This window comes from Fukomys damarensis, unplaced genomic scaffold (genome assembly GCF_012274545.1).
Source record: "Fukomys damarensis isolate Sample0158 unplaced genomic scaffold, DMR_v1.0_HiC HiC_scaffold_7, whole genome shotgun sequence".
Lineage (NCBI taxonomy): Eukaryota > Metazoa > Chordata > Mammalia > Rodentia > Bathyergidae > Fukomys > Fukomys damarensis.
In genome coordinates, this window is record NW_022900919.1 from 36664338 (window position 1) to 36688505 (window position 24168).

Sequence of the window (24168 nt, forward strand, 5' to 3'; positions counted from 1 at the left end):
TCTTTAATCCATTTGGATTTTAATTTAGTGCATGGCGAAAGATAAGGGTCTAATTTTAATCTGTGGCAGGTTGATATCCAGTTTTTCCAACACCATTTATTAAAGAGGCTATCTTTCCTCCACTGAGGATGGTGAGCTCCTTTGTCAAAGATGAGGTAGCTGAGTACATCTGCATTTGTTTTTGTGTCTTCCAGTCTGTTCCATTGATCCTCAGGCCTATTTCTTTGCCAGTACCATGCTGTTTTTATCACAGTGGCTTTGTAGTATAGTTTCAAATTGGGAATTGTTACACCTGGTGCCATGTGACTGTTGCCTATAATGGCTTTTGCTATTCTAGGTCTCTTGTGGTTCCAAATGAATTTTTGGATTCTTTTTTCTAGTTCTGTGAAATATAGTGTTGGGATTTCAATTGGTATTGCATTGAATGTATATAGCAGTTTTGGTAGTATGGCCATTTTCACTATGTTGATTCTTCCTACCCAGGAGCAGGGGATATCTTTCCATTTTTTTATATCCTCTTCGATTTCTTTTTTCAGAGTGCTGTAGTTTTCAGTGTAGAGATCTTTTTAAACAAAATTTGTTTTAAACCAATAACATAAAAAATAAAAATTGTACTTTATGGAATATTGTGCTGTATTTCAGTACATGTATAGATTGTGTTATGTTCAGATCAGATTAAACATTTATCTGCTCAGACATGTATTATTTCTTGATGCTGAAAACACTCAAATTCCTGTCCTCTGGCTTCATAATATGTAGTACATTGTGTAGTTGCCCTGTTGTGCAGTAGTACACTGGCACTTGTTCCATCTTACTGTAATTTAGTACTGAGCTGCTCTCCCCATCCTGCTTCGTCCCTGTGGTCACCAGTTTCTGGGAATCACCATGCTACTCTCAGCTTCTCTGACATCCACGTTTTTACGCAGTGCATATCTTTTTGTACCTGGCTAATTTCACTTAAAGATCACAAGTTTCATCCGCATGGTAACAAATGATGAGATTTTGGTCTTTATGACTGAGTAATATTCCATTGTGTATATGTACTACCTTTTCTTTGTCAGCTGATGGGTACTTAGTTATATTTCTTGGTTATTATGAATAGTACTGTGGTAAACATGGAGTGCTCATGCTTCAATATGCTAATTTCCTTTGGATGGACATATGTAAATATTTACTGTGTTTATATGGAGTAGGATTGCTGAATCATATGTAGTTCTGTTTTGAGTTTTTGAGGCACTGCCACACTGTTTTATAGTGTTTGTACTAATTTGCATTCCCATCAGTAGTATGCTAGGGTTTCCCCCCATTTTACATCCTGAACAGCACTGTTATAACCAGTCTTATAAAATCGTAAACATTCTCACTGGAGTAAGGGGATATCTTACTGTGGCTTAATTTGTATTTCCTTGATGATTACTGATACTCAGCATTTTTTCATATAATCCGTTGGCTATTCTTGTGTCTTTTGTTGTTGTTGTTTTATTGTGTGTGTGTGTGTGTGTGTGTGTGTGTGTGTGTGTGTGGTTTGTTGTTTGTTTAACTCACTATATAGCCCAGGCTGGCCTTGAACTCACAGTGATCCTCCTGCCGTAGCCTTCTGTGTGCCAGAATTACAGGCATCCACCACCACACCTGCTTGTATGTCTTCTTTTGAGAACTATTTAGATCTGTTGCCACCCCTCCCAGTGCTGGGATTACAAGTGTATGTCACTACACCCAACATTTTAGTGTATTTTGAAGTAAAATGATTAAAATGCCTACTGCTTTGTTCTTTTTGCTGAAGATTGCTTTGACTATTCAGGGTTTCTTGTGGTTCCATACAAATTTTAGGATTTAGTCCCTAGCACTGTGGAGATTGTTGTTGATATTTTTATCAGAATTGCATTGAGTTCTTTATGTGTTAAAAGGAAAGCTTTGGGTAATATGGATATTTTAATAGCATTGATTCTTTGAATCCAGGAATATGACATACCTTTCCATTTTTGTGTCCTTTTTAATCAATTATTTTATAATTTTCATTGCAGAGCTCATTCACCTCTGTCCTGTGTTTTAATTTTTAGTTTTTGTAAATGGGATTATTTTCTTGATTTCTATTTCAGATAATTGATTATTGGTATATAGCAGTGCTACTGATACTTGATTGTTGATTTTGTATCCTGAAGCTTTGCTAAATATATGCATTTCTAAAAGTTTTTGGTGGCATCGGAGGTTCTCTTTATATACGATCATGTCATCTGCAAACCGTGATAGTTTGACTTGCTCTTTTCCAGTTTGAAAACCTTGTTTCTTTTTCTTGTTGGTTGTTGTGGCTGTGATTTCCAGTGCTGTGTGGTGTAGAAGTGGTGAAACTGAGCATTTTTGTCACTAACAGATCTTAGAAAGCGGACTACATTTTCCCAGAGTATCCCTAAGAAATATCTTAGAAGGATAATGCTGATTTTATGAGCGGTGGCAGTTATTAGCCTCTTTTTTCCCCAGAAACAGCAACAAGTTGCGCCATCATTCTTTTTTACTAGGTTAGTCTTTATGTCATAGTTTATTTTGCTTGTTATTTACTATTAGAAGAAAAACTGTGTTTAAGCTTTCTTCTAAGCAAGGAGAAACACTACATTTAGTTTGTTGGCCATTGTATGTTTGGGGCCGCACATGTTAGTGTAGTTCCAGAGTTACTCATTCTGTTCTTTCTCCCAAGGCACTATGCCTGCTGAGGAGATCCTTGATTACCGAGGGTGGAGAAAATCTGCACACCAGTAAGGAAGCTGTTGTAGAGAAACTGGGCTGATGGGCCCCTTGAGAGAGTAGAAGTACAAGGAAGGAGAAACACCAAACATGAGGTTTTTTTGTTCTTTTCTTTTTGTTTTTTAAATCATCCGGTTGAGTTGAGGGGAAGGCATCTTCTGGGATGGTAATGAAGAATAAATTTTAGGGGGAAAATCAGTCGTGTTTGGTATATATTATGTTTGAGACAACATAATATATAACAAGTAGAGGCAGTGAGTACATAATTGGTTACAGAACAACTCCAGTTCACTTGTACCATCAGCTGAATTTCTTGATACTAAATATAAAAATTTGCATTTTCACTGTTTTGTTTCTGCACATTTTCCACTATGATTCTGTCATCACTTGCATTACTTATCCCTCCCAGATTTGATTATATGGCCTCAGAAAAAGTTGTATATAAAATTTATTTATGACAGTGAAACCTGGCATCAGTTCATCTGACCTTTTAGGTGAAGAGCTTGAGTTGTTTTGTTTTGGATAACAAATATAAAGCTTTGAATGTTTTGGGTATTTTTTATTTTGGGGGACAGGGTCTTGCTATGTAGTCCATGCTGGCCTTGAACTCCTGATGATCCTTCTGCCTCTGCCTCAGCCTTCCAAGTGCTGAGATTACAGGTGTGTGCTGCCACACCCAGCACTGGAATTTTTTTTTTTCTTAAATGAAATCGTATGTTGTTACCTATGTTGGCTAGCACTAAAAGGGTTATCACAAAAAATATGTCCCTTATTTCCCCCTGTTCACTTATATTCCAACTCTAGATTGAAGCAACTGCAATCCTCTTAACTACATTTTCTGGTTTTTGCCTTGTTTAATAATATTTTGCTATTTCTTGATACACACCTCAGACATTTATTGGCTTTTGGTTGCTATCAAGGAGACTTAAAATTTCCTCCTCATTTTTCCTGTTTTCCAAGTTTTGATGAATTCACACTGATTATTTACTTTTTTTTATAACTATGTATATATTGTTCACTGTTACGCCTAATGTCCCTTCAAATCCACATGCTATTTCTTAAACTTTTGTTTTCTTGCAGTGTACTTCATAGTTGTCAGTTGCCTGGTTTTCTGGCTTTTGGAAAAGCCTTAAAAATGTCATCTCTTGGGACAGCTGGGATTGAACACAGGACCTTGCACTTGTGAGGCAGGCACGTTGCACTGAGCTAAATCCCCAACCCTGAAATGTCATCTTTCTCACACTTTTGATAACTTGGCTGGACATAGGGTTAGGGATTGGGACTCAATTTTCACTCAAAGTTTTGAAGGCTGTGTATTTGTTTTCTGGCTTTCAACAGTTTTTCATTATTTTCAGAAAAAATTCAGTGTCATTCTGATTATAGATCCTTTTCATGTTACTTTCTCCTTTCCTGGAAGGTTTTAAGTACTTTTTTTATTCCCTTGCTTTGAAATTTCACGATTATGTGCCATGGTATGGGTCTTTTTCTTGTCATTTGTATGGACTTGTTTGACTTTTTAAACTTAGATTTTTTTCTTCACCAAAATAAAATGTCTTAAAATATAATTTTTATGTCTCCTGTTTTTTATTTTACTTTCTATAACACTTAGTTTTATTTATTTGTTTTTTAGCGAGCCTATGAATTTTCTTAATCTGTGTTTGCAGCCCCCCCCCCCACTTAAAGCTTTTCCTTTTGTGTTTTTAAGTAGCATCTTAGTGGGACTTTGAAGAATATGGAAATAACATCCTGTTTTGTTTAACAAAATAAAATATTTAATATTGAGGGCGGAAGATGTGGTTCAGCACTGGAGCTTATGCCTAACATTCGTGAGGCCCTGGGTTCAATCCTCAGTACCTTGTGTGTGGGGGGGGTTAACCTTGAATTTTAAATTTTTACATTTCTTGCTAAACACATTTTTCTTTTTTTGTTTTGATAGAGATGCTATGAACACAAGCAGTATAGAAATGGATTGAAATTCTGTAAGCAGATTCTTTCTAATCCCAAGTTTGCAGAACATGGAGGTGAGTAGTACACTTCTGCGTGACCAGAGAAGGCTTCCTGCACCCCTGCCGGCCTCTCTACCTGGACTGTGTTACTCACCTGTACTTTCTAAAATGAGAAACCTTTTTTCTTTTCTAAAAACTTAGTATTTCCTACAACTCTCCTTTAATTTGTTGATTGCAAATGACATATTTTTGACATTTTAAAAAACTTATTTATTAGTAATCTCAGTTATTTTAAAATTTATAAAGCCCAGAAATGTAGATAATTTATGTGTTTTAATCAAAAGAGGAATTTAACCTTCATTTAACTTAGCTTCACAGAAATAAATTTTGTTTTCAGGAAACATTTTCATGTTTTAAAAGAATAATTACATAAGGTCATTCCATGTAATTCACCTAAGAACAGTTAATTATCCATGATTGGCATGTGAGTTACTAGATTATCTTGCTTGCAGATGTGCATGTATTTTGAATGTTTTGTCTAAAAGAATCTAGGCATGCTTCCAAGAATGGAATCTAGAAATCTCTGCTACTTGGTTTGCCAGTTTTAACCACTTAACAGTTTACCCAAGCGTTGCTCAGGCAGATGCCCTTCTAACCAGTCGATTCTTGTATGGGATACTTTTGGTGTAATTGTCATTTTTGTGTTTCCTATTATTTTATTAAAATCAATGAAAAAAGTACTTAAATTTTGGTCAAACTGTATGTAAATAATTGGACTGGTGAGTGGTTAAAACATTTTAATTCTGTATAAACTTGGAAATGTACCAGTAAGCTCCTTGAAATGAAATACTTAATACTTAGCATAGACCAGCTCTTATTTTGAGGTTATGGTTAATTTTTGTTATTGGTAACTATTTTTATTTTTAATGTTTCATTTATTTTACCTTTTTTTTCTTTGTTATTAAAAATAGAAACCCTGGCATTGAAAGGATTAACATTGAACTGTTTGGGAAAAAAGGAAGAAACTTATGAATTGGTTTGTAGAGGTTTGAGAAATGAAGAGTCATGTGTGTATCCTTTTGAAATATGTTTGTAGGTATTGTGTGGAGTGTTTTAAGCCAAGGAGCAGTTTAACAGAAATACATTTTGTTTGTTTGTTTGTTTATCTGTTTGGTACCAGGGATCAAATTCAGGACCTTGCACTTACAAGGCAGGCACAGCGCCACTGAGCTAAATCCCCGGTCCTTTTGTTGGTTTTTTGAGACAGAGTCTCTCTATGTAGCCCAGCCTGGCCTCAAACTCTCAAGTGATCCTCCTGCTTCTACTTCCTGGGTACTGGGATCACAGGTGTGCACCCAGGTGTGCACTGCCATGCCCAGCAACCGTACAAAGTTTTAACTCCCTCTTTTGTGCAACTACAGTGGAAATTACTTTTCTTGAAGAGCTGCTGCCTTTATTCAGTGAACATTTTTATATGCTACTATTTTTTTTTGTTGTTTATTTTTTTGTTTTGTTTTTTGAGACAGTGTCTCACTATGTAGTTCAGACTGCTCTGGAATTCACTGTGTAGCCCAGGCTGGTCTTAAACTTGCAGCCATCCTCCTGCCTCAGCCTCCTGAGTGCTGGGATTACGGGCATGCGCCACCATGCCTAGTTTATGCTACCATGTTTTAACAATGTGTGTATCTCACAGATAAGTGGGACTTGCTCTTTAAAAATGTCTGTGCCAAGCATGGTGACCCCTGCTTGTAATCTTGTCACTCTAGAGGCTGAGGCAGAAGGGTTGCTTTGAGTTCAGGGCCACTCTGGGTTGAATAGCCAGTTCAAGAGTGGCTCAGGTGGGCCGGAGGGTGTAGCTCAGCAGTTACAGCACCTGCCTGGCAAGGGAAAAGTCCCTGAGTTCAATTCCTGGTGCAAAAAGAAAAAAAAAGAGTGGTTCAGGTTACAAAGCAAGATCCTATTTCAAAAAACAAAAACAAGCCTGGTGTGGTGACAAGCCTTAGCACTCAAGGGTGAGACAGAAGGATTGCCTTGAGGCAAAGCCAGTGTGTGCTACATCAGGTGACCCTGTCTCCAGAAAAACAAAACACTGAAAACTCTGTTGACCCTTTAGAAAGGGAAGGGGTATTTTATGTTATAAATTTTTGTGGCTCTCTAAAATTATATTTTGAAACCTAATCACCAGTCGAATGATTTGGGGAGGTCTAGGTCCCTAGGGTAGAGACTTCACAGATGGGATTGATGCCCTTGTAAAAGAGGCCCCAGTGGTCATGTGAGGACAAGGCAGAATGTATCATCTCTGAGGCAGAGAGCAAGTTGAACCAGGCGCTTAATGTGCTGGCACCTTGATCTTGAACTTCCTCACCTCTTGAACAGTGAACCATGCATTTCTGTTGTTTACAAATTATCTAGTTTTATGTATTTTGTTATAGTATCTTTACAGGTCTCACACAGGCATCATGCAGATTTCACATAACCAGAACTTTAGACAAGGCTGTGTAATGAGTGTACTGATTGAGAGCACAGATTTTGCAGTAGAGGCTTGGAGTGAAATGGACTTCACCTAGATTCAAAACCCAAGTCACCTTCTTTGTGCTTTTAAGGCTCAGTTTCTCTAAGTGTAAAATTGTGGGTTGCTATATTTCAAATAGTTTTTAACCAATATTTTTGTACCTATTTTGTAGGTGACTCGATTTAAGAGATTTAGAATGTGTTCAGATGTTTACTGGGCCTCTGCTATCTGTACATGTGATGAGAACAGTACAGATTTTTCTTACAAGAAGCGTACAGTCCAGAACATTTTTGAGTATTAAAGCATTTTGACTAGTCAAAGAAATGTCAATCCAGAAAGTAGAAGTTTGAAAGGGTAGTGTTTCTGAGATTTTTAAAACCATTTCTCAACCATCTGGGAGGAGTTTTTCAAGCTTTACTTTGTCATTTCTTTGTTATGAACAAGTTTAGTTTTAATTAATATTTATAATATATACTATGTATTTTTATTTATATGTGCCATCCTAGACTATCTTTATTTTATTGCCTATTGAGGAGCCCAAGCCAAACCTGTTAGATTGAAGTTGAGACACGGTGTAGTGTAGATTTTTTTTTTTTTTGAGACAGGGTCTCACTATGTAGTTGAGACTGATCTGGAACTCACTATGTAGCCCAGGCTGATCTCAAACTCACAGTGATCCTCCTGCCTCAGCCTCCGCCTGGCCATAGTGTAGATTTCTGGAAAAGGGAGTGGAAATGTTTTTTCCTTTTAATTACATGTTTTAGAAAGATTACCTTGGTGAGATAAAATGAAGAGACCCAAGGCAATAGGGTTGAGTTACTGTTGTAGGAATTAATTTATATCTGAAGTGAAAAAACTTGTATTAGAGGAGTGGAATATTTTCCTGATTCATAGAATTTTCTTTTTACAACCTGCTGTCATTTTGCTTATTTATTTGTATCCTAACGTTTTTTAAATGTAAGAGACTATTTTGATCACCTACACCCTGATTAAGAATTTTAAGTAGTTATTTCTTTGAATTATATATATATATTTGGGTGGTACCAGGGATCGAACTCAGGACCTTGTACTTGCAAGGCAGGTGCAGTGCCACTGACCTAAATCCCAGGCCTGCTTTGGGTGAATTTTTAATTTTATATGTAGGTGAGTTGTAGGGCCTTGATACCATACTAAAAAGTACAGTCCAAAAGACTTTTAGCCAAAGAAAATATCTACATGATACGGAGCACTTACTTCATACAGCCATGAAGATATCCCATTGAGTCATCCCTGCTGGGCTTTTCTCTGTGGACTCTTTCTGTTTAATGAGACGTCTTGTGTAAGACTACAGAGTTTATACGGTAGACTTGACTTAATTTTCTCTGACTCTATGAATTGTGTTTTCTACACTATTAAATTCCCTTTTATTCATCCCTCTCCTCCTTACCCTTTTGGTACGGGGGATTGAAGCCAGGATTTTAGCGCTGAGCTATATCTATTGCTAGCCCTTTTTTATTTTGAGTCAGGGTCCCACTAAATTGCCCAGGTTGGGCTCAAACTTTGAGTTCCATTGCCTCAGTCTCCCAGGGTGCTGGGATTGCAAAATTTATTCATGGTGCAGGCATGTGCCACTGTGCTCACCCCCTCCCACCTGAGTTCATAATTTTATAAATGGTTCTAGTTCTCCATGCTTCCTGGGTGATCATTTGGAATAGTCCTTCCTTCCTTCCTTCTTTCCTTCCTTCCTTCCTTCCTTCCTTCCTTCCTTCCTTCCTTCCTTCCTTCCTTCCTTCCTCCCTCCCTCCCTCCCTCCCTCCCTTCCTTCCTATTGAACTCAGGACCTTATGCTTTTGCAAGGCAGGTGGCAGCACCACTGAGCTAATACCCAGCCCTGGAATAGTATTTCTTGAATGTAAGTTGTATCCTTAACTAAACTCTTTAGGTTGGCATGTATATGGCCTTCTTCAGAGGTCAGACAAGAAGTATGATGAAGCCATTAAGTGTTACAGAAATGCACTAAAATGGGATAAAGACAATCTTCAAATCTTAAGGGATCTTTCCTTACTACAAATTCAGATGCGAGATCTTGAGGGTTACAGGGTAAGTAAAATAGAGACTTTTTTATTCTAAGAGAAAAATATATTCTTGTGAAAATTATTTGGGTTACTGTGTAGGGTTGATTTTTTTTTTTCCTCCCCCCTGGTACCAAGGATCGAAGTCAGGTTCTTGCACTTGTGAGACAGGTGGCGGAACCACTGAGCTAAATCCTCAGCCCATGTGTAGGGTTAATTTCATCAATTTGTTGAAAACTAATACTTCTCAAATAGACCATGCCTTTGTCTAATATTAACTTACAACTATAACCTTTACTGTCCACATTATCTGAAAAGTAAAGCTTTGTGTTTCTTTTTACATTCATTGAGAGTAAATTTTTTTTGTGTAGTGATGGGAGTTGAACCTAGGCCCTTATACATTAGGCAAGTGCTCTACCACTAAGTCACATTACCTATCCCAAGACTAAGATGTTTTTGTAGTTTCAAAAAATTTATTTATTTATTTATTTTGTACTGGTGATTGAACTTACTTATTTTTTGTACTTGTGCTTGTGAGGCAGGTGGCAGCACCACTGAGCTGAATCCCTGGCTGTAGCTTCAGTTTTTGGTTTTTTGAGACAGGGCCTCACTATGTAGTTCAGACTGCTCTGGAACTCATGGTTTATCCCAGGCTGGTCTTGAACTCACAGCGATCCTCCTGCCTCAGCCTTCTGAGTGCCCAGCTGTAGCTTCAGTTTTAACCCTTAAGTCAGACTTGTATTTACTTAGTCTCTTTTTTTAAGTGGTAGTACCTGCTGAGCTCCTAACTTACTGCTTAGGCACTTTGTTTTCTAAATAATTTTTGAATAATGTTTTTCCTTTGTATTATGTTTGTCATACTGTCTTTATTCTTGGAATAGATAGACCAGAAAATGAAGAATATCATAAGATTAGTTTAGAGTTGTCATTGGGTTTCTTAACAAGTATTTCTTTGCTTCTGTGAAAGTACGCACTATGAATGTTTGAACTATTTTGTCATTGTCCCTTTGCAAAATGCATACTGCTATAGGGTAAATTAATCTCATCCTTTAAAGAATTATTTATTTTAATTGTAAACCTAATAGAGTCTTTTTCCCCCTTAAAGGAAACGATATCAATTACTTCAGCTTCGACCAGCACAGAGAGCATCATGGATTGGTTACGCTATTGCTTATCATTTATTAGAAGATTATGAAATGGCAGCAAAGATTTTAGGAGAATTTAGGAAAACACAACAGGTAACAACATACTAGTATATTAGGTCTGATTTTAAAACATAACTAGAAAAAATGTGTGTATACCTATTTTAAGATGGTTTCAAACTTACAGAAAAGTTGTAAGAACAGTACAAAGAACTCCACATAAACGTTTGTTTGTGTGTGTTAATCCTTGATATATGTACTTTAAATCTCTGTACCTCTATCTCTTTAAATTTTCTTTAAGGATTTGAGAACAATTGATTTGAGAACTTTTATTTAAACTCATCTTTCATTTTCTTTTTTCTAAAAACAACTATAATTCTCAGTGCTGTAGATACAGATCATCAAAATTAGAAAATTTAATATTGATAGACTATTATTATCTAAGACATAGTCCATGCTAAAAAGTTACTTATGGTCCTGGTTATATGTCTTCTAGCATATCCCCCCTCTTTTGTTTTAGTATCTCATTTGAAACAATACCTTATATGCATGTGGTCCTCATTTCTCATCGGTCTCTTTCAGTTTAGAAGATGTTCTTTGTATTTCATGACGTTGCTGTTTTTGAACAGTGCAAGGCGGTGCTTTTGCAGAATTTCTCAATTTAAATTTGAAAGTTTCCTCATTATTAGATAAAGTTTTGCATTTTTGGCAGGAAATCATAGAATGATGCGTCTGTATTAGCTGGCTTTCCATTATTGTGGCAGAATAACTGATGTAATTCAATTTAGAGGAGGAAGCCTTTATTTTGGCTTCTGTTCCAGAGACTTCAGTCCATGATCAGCCGTGTCCATTGCTGTAGGCCTGTGGCAGTGCAGAGCATCGTGACAGCCGGCAAGGCAGAGGAAAGCTACTCACCTCGTAGTAGTGGGGAGGTAGGGTGAGAAAGCCAGTCAGGAAGGGGCCAGGAGCCAGGTATAGTTCCCAAGGTCACACCCTCATGATACACTCCAACTATGCCTCACCTCCTGTTTGTACCATCTCCAAATAATGTCACCAAAGATGATATCATTGGTGGGTTACTCCATTGGCCAAGTTAGAGCTCTCTTGATCCAGTCACTTCTCACAAGCCCATCAGCAACCAAGTCTTCAACACAGTGAGCCCTTTTGGAGAACTATATGTAAAGCATAGCAGGGGCCTTCTTAATTCACTGTATGAAGAGGTACATGATGTGCTTTTGTTCCATTTGATTATTATACACCATGTGTTAAGGTTGTATCTGCAGCTACAAATTTGGTTTTGTTTTGTTTTCTCTTCATATTTAATAAAGTGTCCAAGACTGAATAGACTGTTCCTCATCAAACTTTCACCACTTTTTTTTAGCATTAATTGGTTATGATGCTTGCCTGTATCCGTGATTACTGTGATTGATAGTTGCAAAATGGAAATTCTCTGACTCAGTCATTCCATCTAGATTTATTATTTAGAATTCTGCTGTCATTGAATTTTCCCATTTTTTTTGTATTAAGTATGCAGGGGTTATTATTTGATTAGTTATAGGCAAACTGTCTTTACTTCATTGCTCTGTATATAGATACTTTAGAGTTTTATTTTGGGGTATGTAAATACTTTTCCAATAGGAAAACAGCATTTTTACTATTCGTTATATTATACACAGACATCCCCTGATAAAGTGGATTATGAATATAGTGAACTAGTTTTATATCAAAATCAAGTTCTTTGGGAAGCAGGTCTCTATAGAGAAGCCTTGGAACATCTTTGTACCTATGAAAAGCAGATTTGTGATAAACTTGCTGTAGAAGAAACCAAAGGTATTTTTTTTAATGTAATTCTACTTTTGAAAGCAAAGACCAAAGATGAAAAATGAACTAATTATTGCTGACAGTTGCATGTAATTCATCTTTTTTATTATGGAAAATAATACATTGAGTAATTGTAATGTGGAAAATTACACTTAAATATAGGAAGTTCATTGCAAATAAAAATTCATTTAATGAAATTACTTAATAAAGTATCCTTTTTTGTTTGTTTGTTTGTTTTTAGAGAAGGGGTCTTGTCTTACCCAGGAAGGTCTCAGGTGATTTTCTTGGGCTCAGGTGATCCTCCTTCCTCAGTTGGAAGTGTCTGAGGCTGCAGGCACATGACACTCCCTTTTTCAAGCGTCTAAACTATCTTTGCATTGAGAATATTATAGGGTTTGATCAAAACATGAGAGAATTATTTAATTTTATACGGCAAGAAGATTAAATGTCTCAGTATTTGGCCCATTACCCAAATTTCAGTGAAAGTAGTGTGTCCTAGATTTCTTATTGCTGGTAATGTATTATTGTGAAGTCAGTCTTTACTGAGGAACATACAGGATATTCTAGGGTATTAATCTGAATATCTTTGAGAAAATATTGAGAATGTAAATTCTGGAAGGAAAGGAAACAATTTGGGTTCATATTTGTGGATTGTGATAGGAAGAAGTGATTGAAAAGGTAATCAGTTTTTAAGAATTCCTATCTGAAATGCTTTGCTCTTGTAGATGAGGGAACTGAAGTTTGCTGGTTTCACATTTCTTTGGGTCATCTGGAAGGTGAACACTGTGAAAGTGTAGAATCTGTGAACATAGTGGTAGCCATTATTTGTGAAATGAATTTTCACCATAGAATGTTGCTCCTGGCAAGAAATACTGCAAGTCTAAGGCTTCTGGGGCTCACTTGTAAACTATAAGTGTAAACTCTAAACTCTTTTTAATCATCTGCTTATAATGTGTTATTCTTTTTCTTTTTGTACTGGGAATCAAACTCACAACCTTGCATTTGTGAGCAGGTGCCATAGTGCTGAGCTAAATCCCCAGCCTTTATAATCAGTTATTCCTAAAGATAGAAGATCTGTCATGGCCATAAGTCTGGAAGAAATTTCATTCACTCACTGGCTGTAAAGTAATTTTAATAGTGAGAAAGAATGGCAAATAGGATCATGTTAGATTCAGACTCAGAATTGACCAGTAATTTTTTAGTAATTTAAAAATCCTTGATTTTTAAAACATTTTCTGAGCATCTGGAATGAAGGGGGGTAGTAAAAGGCCAAACATCAGGTCTTTATAAATGAAATTGAGAGTAGAGGAATTGAGGAAAGAATGCATAAATGACTTATAGAAGGAATTTTGCCATAAAGGAAATAAATGAGATGATGATGGGTAGACGGGGATACAGGATCAGAAAATTTCTTTTAACAAAATATTCTAACTGGGGAATGATAAAAATACAGAATATTTGACAAGGTGGGGGGATATGATCTAGTGCAGTAATGGTGAACCTTTTAGTGCTTTCAATGATAACAGCCTACTGCAGCATGTGTGCTGTGGGTTTTGCCACCACTGATCTAATATATAGGTGAAAGGGTTTATATTATATAAGATCATGAATAGCTCATCTGCAGGAACAAAATGTGGTTGTATGTGTGAGTAAGTAAGTGTAGATGTCAGGAATATTTGGGAGTTGTCTTCTACTTAACCCTGTTTCTTTTCTTTTTTTTCTTTTTTTTTTTTGGTTTTTTGAGACAGGGTCTCACTGTATAGTTGAGACTGACCTGGAACTGACTACGTAGCCCAGGCTGGTCTTGAACTCACAGTGATCCTCCTGCCTCAGCCTCCCGAGTGCTGGGATTACAGGCATGCGCCACCACGCCTGGTTTTAACCCTATTTTCTACATGAAATAGGAAGAAACAAGGCCATCTGCTTTTCCTACAGTCCTGAATATCTACTTTGTTCCAGGTTTTGGAGACAAGTATACACAGAGAGAGAGACTGAATAGAAATCAGTCTTTGGGAATTCTGGCCGGAAAGGGATTGCTGCTGGGAATTGACGGGGAAGGATGAGATGGTGAAGATAATTGGGAAGTTTCTTGGTTGGATGAGTTAGGTAAAATGTTGACTAATTCTTCACACTACCAGTTCCCTCCACACAAAAGAGAAGGGAGAAGATTAAGTGGAGGAAATGGGAATGAGGGCCGGGATTTAGCTCAGTGGTTCTGCCACCTGCCTTGCAAGCGCAAGGACCCGAGTTTGATCCTCGGTACCAAAAAAAAAAAAAAAAAAAAAAAAAAAAAAGAAATGGGAATAAGTATAGTATGAGGTAGTAAAATTGGCAGGTTGTTCTGTTTTTCATGAAGTTGGCTTTTGGTTACTGTAGAGTGGGCTTTTCCAACTTGTATTGCTGACAGTTCAGTCCTGAGTTACTGGTGATGGAGATCATTTGTGGGCTCAACATTGGAGGACGTTACATGCCAGTAGTGTCCACCACCCTTAATGTGATGATCAGAATGTCTCTAGTTACTTCCAAATGTAACCTGCTTGAAAACCACTGGAACAGATATTTAAAATATGGGTTTTTGTAGTAAGTTGCTTGCATTCAGAGTCTCAATAGGCTCTGAAAGACCCTTTTCAAGTTTACATAAAATTTTTTTTATTTTAAAATGATGAAAATAATAGGAACGTCTTACATGGAATTCTGAGAATTGAATTAGTCAACACATAGGAGCACTTAAAAGTCACTGATACATAGTAAATACACATTAAGTGATTTTCTTTTTTTTGGTACTGGAAATCGAACTACTGGAGGATGTTACATGCCAGTAGTGTCCACCACCCTTAGTGTGATGATCAGAATGTCTCTATAATGTAACCTGCTTGAAAACCACTGGAACAGATATTTAAAATATGGGTTTTTGTAGTAAGTTGCTTGCATTCAGAGTCTCAATAGGCTCTGAAAGACCCTTTTCAAGTTTACATAAAATTTTTTTTATTTTAAAATGATGAAAATAATAGGAACGTCTTACATGGAATTCTGAGAATTGAATTAGTCAACACATAGGAGCACTTAAAAGTCACTGATATAAATACACATTAAGTGATTTTCTTTTTTTTGGTACTGGAAATTGAACTTTGGACCTTGCACTTGTGAGGCAGGCATAAGTGATCATTTTAAGTTACTGGGTGCAAGTAAAGGATGCAAGAGTGAAGCAGTGGTTTGAAAATAATATATTTGATGACTGAAAGTTGATTAAGGATGTGGAAAGAAATCCTGAGTGTTGTTTGAAGCTTTTATGACTTTAGGCCCTTGTATTTCCCATCCAAGTACTAACCAGGCCCGACCTTACTTAGCTTCCTAGATCAGATGAGATGGGGCACATTCAGGGTGGTATGGCCGTATACTAGGGCCCCTGTATTTGTATTGAAAACTTGTCTCCACTCATCTGACTTGCTGAGAAAAATGCAGCAAACAGTTGGACTGATTCGGGCTTTAAAAATTGGTAAACAGGGAAGCCAGGTTTGAGATTAATTTTGATACTTGGAATATCTAATGGCTTTTGGGGATGTGATTGGTTATGCACCCAGGGAAGACAAGCAGTGCATCTAGGAGTTGATTTTTCTTTGAGGTTGATTTAGGCTTAGTGAGACAAAAATGAGTTGATTAAGGGATGATAAGGTTAGAGTATTAAATTGGGTTATTTTCTTTGATTGATTTAGGCTTAGTGAGACAAAAATGAGTTGATTAAGGGATGATAAGGTTAGAGTATTAAATTGGGTTGTTAGGGGCCAGGGATTTAGCTCAGTGGTTCCGCCGCCTGCCTCACAAGTGCAAGGACCCAAGTTCAGTTCTTGGTACCAAAAAAAAAAAAGAATAAAGAAAGGAGTAATGTGACATTAAAACATTCTTACAAGATAGGAGCAAATTAATTATTATCACATCCAAACATGCTAAAAAATTTTTTTTTCATCACATTTATTTAATCAAATAGCACTGTAGTTAGTCAATACATTCTTACCACTAAAATGTTGCTTTTTAGAATTAACTACTTTAAGGGATAAGAGAAACCTTAAAAAATATTGCAAAAGGGACTGCAGATACAACTTAGTGGCACAGTGCTCGCATCCCATGTCTAAGGCCCTAGGTTTAATCTTCATACCAAATAAACAAATAAATAAATAAATAAATACACAAACTGAATACAAATTTTTAAAAATGCATTATAAAGGTTACTTTTTGATAGTTTTTTGAGCACAACTTCCTTTAGGACAAAATCCCAAACATAATGGAAAAATAAGGGAATTTATTGTTATTTGTATTCTCCTTAAACAGAACCTTCTTACTTGATCTACAAAGCAGAAGTAAGAGTTTCTTTATTTTTGCCAGTCCACAACCTCTAGTGGATTTATCACTTAATAAACACAAAAATGAAATAAGAACTTTATCAACTAATAATTCAAACTACAAACTCTGGATAAAATTCAGAATGCCTTAATTGTGGCAAGTAGGGCCACAGGTGTTGCTCAGTGGTACCGCATTTGCTTGGCATGCATGAGCTTCTGGGTTCAATTCCCAGTACTAGACCAAAAAAACTATATATCTATCTAAATAGAAAGACAGATGTAATTATATCTATATCTATATCTATACTTATATCTATACATACACACACACACACACACACACACACACACACATATGGGTGTGGCAAGGCCATTACAAGGTCTTGGCACATTCCAGTGACCTGTCTGTATATTGAGATCACAGTTATACAGTAGTAGGATCAGAATTCATACCTCTTGAATCTCAACAAAATGCCATTTTTACTATCCTAGACTGATAACACTGGTATATGAGGTAGATACTAACTAAAAATCCATACAAATAAATACATAATTTTATCCTTTCATGAGAGAGACTAATAAGGGAACTGTGCTTAGACTGGAGTTTTCTCTGAGGACATTGCTGATGAAGAAGTGAATAAGCGTTTCAGGCAATGGGAAGAACATAAACAAATGTGTGTGCACTTTTCTACTGCTGAGGTGGAAGATAAGGTACATTAGAGGACTGAAAGTGGAGCTGGAGAGAGTGAAAAAGAGCAGAAGCCCCCTGAAGACTGGGGAGACAGGCCGGCCCAAGTGGGGTTATACAATCCTGGACTGGATTTTAACATAAAGTGAGAGAGATAACACAGAAGAACCCTAAGTGGAGAAGCCCTTAGTGACCATGTTTTGACTCTTCCAATGTATTTTCTCTCCTTGAATGTCTAAATTACATCCATGTTATCAACTCAATAAGAGTATACCTTTAGCTTCTAGGGAAACAGAGGCAAGACGATTGCTTGAGCCTAAGAGCTCAGGACCAGCCTGGGCCACATCGTGAGACACCGTCTTAAAAAGAAAAAAACAAACAACCTCTTTCAACAAGCAAAGGGGATACATTAACGGAGTTCTACCACCACCCAGTTCTCTATCACAGACCAGACAAATGTCCATCAATAGGGGTCAACATGGCCACCCACAGTGTGTCTGTGGGAGTGCAAATGTGACATGCAGATGTACCAGTTCTTCAAAATGAACGTAACTATGTATTATAAACACATGCTAATAAAAAAGCCAAAAAGAAGGGATTAGGTGATGAAGTCTCTGCCCTCATGAGTAGATTAAATGCTGTTACCACAGGAATGTGTTAGTTTTTTGTGGGAGGGGAATTTTAATAAAAGGGGAAATTTAAGAAAAGAAGAGCAATGGAGGTGGTTCTGAGAAATGAAGTCCATGCTCTGCTTAAGAAAGCACAGAGTAATAACATGATTTGCATGCCATGTGGGTGCAGCATGTAGGCATTGTTGAGAATGCTACAGTTCACAAAGGAAGAACTGCATAGAAAGGGTTGTGTGTGCACAGAGTTTCTGGGAGGGATATAGGAGAACACATGGGTCCTCTGGGGAATGAGAGCCTAGGAGTTGGGGCAGAAATTTAGCTTCTCATTCAATTTTCAGTTACCGTGTTTTGGTTCTGTACCATGTGCATGCACCACCTTTTTCAAAACTGAGAAACTGAATGGAGAAATAAAATCATTAATCTCAGGTTGTTTTGTACTTGCCCTCTCCCTCTTCTTTTGCAAACCTGCCTACCCCAGACTGGCACCACCTTTTCTCCCTTTAGCCTCCACTCTCAGATCCACACTCGATTGCATGACCCTAGTCAACCTCTACTTTTCTATATTAGTTCTTCACTAATTGGTGCCAATATCTTTGAGAAATATTTGAAGTCTCATGGGAAAACTTCTGCTTGAACTCTGTCCTGCTGATAATCTATCCCATCCAATAGCAAACTATATCATTCTGACTTTTATCACTGTAGCTTAATATTCTTTTTACTCAATCATCCCAGGTTTTCATTACCCATAGAAAATTGCACAAAAGACACTAAAGAATTAATGTATAAGGTTTCCGATAAAAAGTAACTTGAAGGACATTTTAAAGATAAAGTTGAGAAAATTTTAAAGAAATCAGTGCCAATAATAGCTTGTTGGTAGATGTGCCCTGTGGAATGTTGCCAGTAGAGTGAAGGAAAGGATTTGCCCATGATGCAACTTTGGATTTCAGAGAGCTTGCCTTGCCTCAACATGTTCTGTTGTAGAAAGGGGAGTGGCAAAAATACCTTTTAGTTTATATTTTATATACTATTACTATTCATATCTCATTATCTGAAGATAATTTGGGGCAGAATCTTTGGGCTGTACACAAAGATGTGATTTACATTCACAGTGTTGACCTCTAGTCATGGTTCTGTTGAGTTCAAATATGCGTTGTTAATTATTCTATTTCCTTTAAACCCAGAAGATAAAATTTTGCAACATTTTCTTCAACCAAAAGGGGAGAATGTAGCAAATAGTTAAGCTAAGGACCTTTCTTAAAACGTCTTCCAGCACACTTATGAGATCAGTCATAATATTTATATGTACTCAAGGACTTTGAAATCTCAAGCTGTTTTAACCAGCTGTCATTTTAGTGTCAAACTCCGGTCATTTTAATGTGAAACAAAGGTCAGCAGAGGGGTTCTCTTATTTTCTAACTATTGAACTCTGCTTAACCTCCCAACTGTAAGTCCCTATTGCATATTCCCGTTATCTGGGTCACATGGTTTTATGATACTTCACAAACAAAATTCATACAAGAGAAGTATAGCATTAATATTTAAAATTCTATCAACAACCAAACATATACACATCCCAGTACTGTCAACTCATGTTTGGTACTGATTATTGATTAGCCATATTCTTCCTCTCCTTAGAACTTTCCCATAGCTTCCTAATTCAAAGCAAAGGTGGAAGTCTTCACAAAGATCCATGTGGCCTGCATGGTTTGCCCATTAGTTCTCCCACACACACCCATTCCACTCCAGCCCTTTCTTGCCATTGCTCTCATACATCCAGCATATTTCCACCTCATAGACTTTTGTCCTTGCTGGTCTTTCCATCTGGATGGAACACTTCTTCTATGCTTTTTCCTCCACACTGATCACCATCTGACATTTTTCTTTTTAATCAGTTTTATTGGTACATTTAAGGTAACTACAACAATTGCTTTTTATTGGTCTTCCTCCACTGTAGAACATAAGTTTCATTTGGGCAAGACCTTGTTTTGTTTGTTTTGATCACTGCTATATTCTCAGTGCCTGACACTTATGGATGCCAGTCAATACTTATTGAGTCTCTTCTACTCCTTACAAATTTTTCAACATCTTTAGGAGATAAAGATTATAATTTCTTTTAAACTTAAATGTTCAGAAACTGACTGATTTAACTCATAGTATGTTGTACCTTCTTTTGGTTCACATTAGGAAGTCTTAGAATTCTGAGTCGCTAAATCCTGAAAGGAATCCGATTTCAAGATCAAGACAACCAAGGCTCAAAACTGAAGGAAGTGATACGGCTACAGTCACTCCACTGCTATTTAGAAGTCTAGGCAGTTGAAAGATTTATGTCTTACAGGCAGACAAGATTTAGTCGAATTTTATTTACTTAGTTTTTTTCTAAACCTAAGAAAATTATTTGTGGTTTTAATACATTAATATTTGTTCTGTAATTTTACAAGAAAGTATTCATGGTCACTTTTCATATTCCTGATATTACATGCTTTCCCTGAATTCTACCCATTGAAGCTAGAGTGAAAGCAGGTAATTGGACTCTGTGATTCCTTCCGATTCTAATATTGTATGTTTTAATGGTGTCAGCAAGTAACGTGATTTAGAAAAACAGCTTATCTTCATTTAAAGAAAAGCAGTGCGATCTTCTTTGTTATCTCCTATGAAGTTATGTTTTTTTAATGAAACCCTCTATCTTGGGTTTTCAGAAGGCCCCTAGCTGTGCTACCTCCCAGGCCAAACACTTCTTAGCATAGTTGCACTGAATCTGAGTCTGAATCATTCTTCTGTCATTCATGGACTGCTGAGAAGCCCTTTATCTTCCTAGAGTCACTGCCTGTCACTAAGGTGAATCTCATCCCACATAGCTTTTGGAGTGGATGTGGTGGTTTCCCACTGCCCTTAGAGCAGACTGCAGACTCCTAGTGGCCTTGTGTCCTCCTTGTCACCCCTCATTCACTGGCTTCCTTCTGCTCTCGAGACACACCACACCCAGCCTCTCATTCCTATGTGTCCCTTCCCTTCACCCTGGAAAGCTCTATTCTCTCATAATTTCAGCTCGGCTGGGACCTCCCCAGAGATATCCCTCCTCATTTCAACTAGAGCAGCCTCCCCCATTGCTCTAGCCTATTAGCTCACCTCTTTCAGTCATAAACTCACTACCATCTGTGATTTATTTATGTGTTCATGTGTTTTTCTGTCTCTCCCGCCTAAAATGAAGCTCTCTCAGGGGGTGTTATTGTTTTTGTTACTACTGACTCTCCAGCACTAAGAGTAGTGCCTAGCTCATGAAGATGATCAATACATTTTTTTTTTAATGGATGAAGAAACCAGGTGCCAATAATAGCAAAGATATTAACTGAGAGAATTTACTGCTCAGAAGGGTTACAGGTCCCTTCTGTTGGTGGTAAGGAGGGTGAGTTTTGCTTCTCATCCTGACCGCCAGTGGGAATTTTTTCATCCTGACCCTCAGTATGATTTTTTCGTTTCTGTTGTCCACCTATGGTGCATCCTTTAAAGTAATACAAAGGGTTCCACATTACCAAGGTATTTTTAACATAATACAAGTTCCCTCCTCTCCTCTCCCCTCCTTTTGAAAAGCCTATACCATGGTACTGCTCTAAACATATTTCTTTCTTTCTTTTTTTCTTTTCTTTTTTTTTTTTTTTTTTACTGGGAATCAAACTCCTGACCTTGGACTTGCCAACAGGTGGCAGAACCACTGAGCTAAATCCCTTGCCCTTCTTTTGGTTTCTTTCTTTTTTTTTTTATAAGAAAAATAATCTTTATTTAAACAAATAAAAAGTTCAGACACCACTGTTACCTAAAACTTGACAGTTAAGATTTTTCTTTTACTGTGCTAGGGGCTGAAACCAGGCCCTCCTGCATGCAAGGCCAGCACTCTGAAACTGAATTATGGTTCCTGCCACACAGTTAAGAACTCCCTAAAGTTTAAAAAAGACTGGAAAATAAATCTTTAGTCTGCTGGCTCTTTAATGCACACATCTCCATCCGTTTTTCTGCCTTTTTGCTACCGTTTATTGTTGTTAGGATGCTTATCAGCCATAGCCTCTTTCTTTGGGGCTTTTGAGTCACTACATTCCATCTAACTGCTTCAGGAATCTGAATGGCAGCACTAGAAAGTTTTTCATTTAATTCCAAACTTGAAGAAATAAACTTGGAAAGATTAAGTGGTTCGTCATCTATAGCACCTCTGCAGACACAGCCTCCTGTTCCTTCCTTTTAATTGGAACCATACAACAAGCACTGTATTTGCAGTTAGCCATCTTTTTAGCTATGTTTGGATTTTTCTTTTTGTATGACACCAGGAGGTACCTCAACCTGCTGGCTGGCATTATAAGGATGTATTTTTAAGACTTCCGGCTCCATGAGGCCATGAGGCGCTTGGTGCTCTTTTGCTGCTCAGCTGCCTCCTTCTTTTGGTTTCTTAAATGATGAATACATGGCTTCAGTGGGAGAACCAAATTCCCTACTTACTTGAAAGAGTTGAATGGCTGGTACTTGTACCCATATGACTAATCTGTTCAGCGACATCGTCTGTATTATCCAAGAAGTTCCACATGGCCAAGAAAGACTTGAACCATGAGCCTTCTTCCTGACTCCGCACGTAGGGTTTTTGTGAAAAAAGGTAGTGTTGGGCAATCCCGACCACAAACATTTCCATACAAATGAAATCCTGTAAGAACAACAAAAATAGTAGCCAACTTTGGGGCTTAAATCTAGTGAAATAGGAAGAAAAGGGCTAAAGGTGTAGGGAAAGTGGGAAGGGTGGGGGAAAAGAAACAAGGGAAAAGAAACAAATATGAGAAAATGAAAAAATAGAATTAGAGTTTTTGTAAATAGAGGGGGTGGTGAAGGGAGGGCAGGGACAAGGGGAAAAAATGAGAACCAAGACCTGTCCTGTAAAGGTACAGGATCCCAGCAATGAATGTAACTGTACTGTATCCCTAAAATGTACCAATAAACTCAGGAAAAAAAGAAAAAAAAAGTTCAAATGTACTGATAAACTTAATTAAAAATTAAAAAATAAATTGCTATCTTACACCAAGCACTTTTCAAAAGAACTTAAGTTTCTGCAGCTGTTTTCATTTCATATTATATTCATGATTCCATTTCCAAAAATGATTTACTTTTTCATAAACCTATTTTGCACTTCCCAAGTCAAGCATTTCCTAGCGAAGGACACTGTATTCTCAATCCACCACCCAGAGACTAAGGAAAAAAGCAGAAAGAGAAATAGACTAGGAAGACCAAAACCCAGGATTCATTTCATGTTCTATTAGGGTTCGTAGAGCCAGTTTCTCTAGGATTCTGTTTCCTGCAGGCTATTATTAGGTTGAGTGAAGATGACAGGTCAAACGTGTTTAACACTAAAGTTCTACTGAGGTCACAGTTAGCACTGCTTACCTGGAGGCCTATGGCCACGTCTTCTGGAGAGTGCCAGTCCCACAGAGGCCCTCTAGCAATGACTTTACATTTCACCAGTATAAAAATGATAACTCCTTGCCTAGATGTTGGGAAAAGGTAAATGCTGAATCTTTATAAAGCATAAAAAGGCAGTTGTTTTAAAAACTATGTCATTTAAAATAGTTAAAACCACAGTAAGACCTGAAGACCACCACCACCCTGCCTTCACAACCTACTCCTAAAGAAATCATGCATCTACCTTAAATACACAAATGTACTCTTCAAATACAGTTTCAACAGAGGAATTCTAATTATGGATTCTCAGAACTCTGTACTTGCTTCATATATCTTCAATGCTATTTTAAAAGGCAAAAGTTAGAAGAAATCTGATAGCTATACAACAGAATACTAAGCAAAAACAAAAACTCCAAACAACAAAATTGTATTTCTCTTTACTGACAAAAGAACTGTAATCACAATATAGCGAACATATGTTGTCGAATTCTCTAAGTTTTTTATAGTATAAAACCATGATTCCTTCAGTGTTGAGAAAATTAGGTTACTTTAAATTATTTTTTATTCATGGGACAGTGACCGATTATTTCTGTATGAAAAGCCTGGAAGCCCTAAAGGGGTGAACTTGTGTTCAAGTAGAGTCATTTTAATCCACCTTCTGCTAACAATACCTGAAAATCAACATTTTTATTGGACTTTAGAAAAATGAGAACATTTAAGAGAAAGCAACACTTACGAAAAAGAGACAAAAATGACTAATTTCATACTGAGTGATTTGCCAATGGTGTGGAGTGGCTTGAGCTCTTCCTTGAATGTGGTATGGAGCAAAATAAGGCAATACATGGCTACCTGTGAACGAGAGTCGCATTTAAA

At 37.2% G+C, this 24168-nt stretch overlaps 1 pseudogene; it reads left to right on the forward strand.

Annotated features, from left to right (window-relative positions):
* LOC104850048 overlaps nt 1-12105 on the forward strand; it is a 49962-nt pseudogene extending 37857 nt beyond the window's left edge.
* The last annotated feature ends 12063 nt before the right edge of the window (nt 12106-24168 follow it).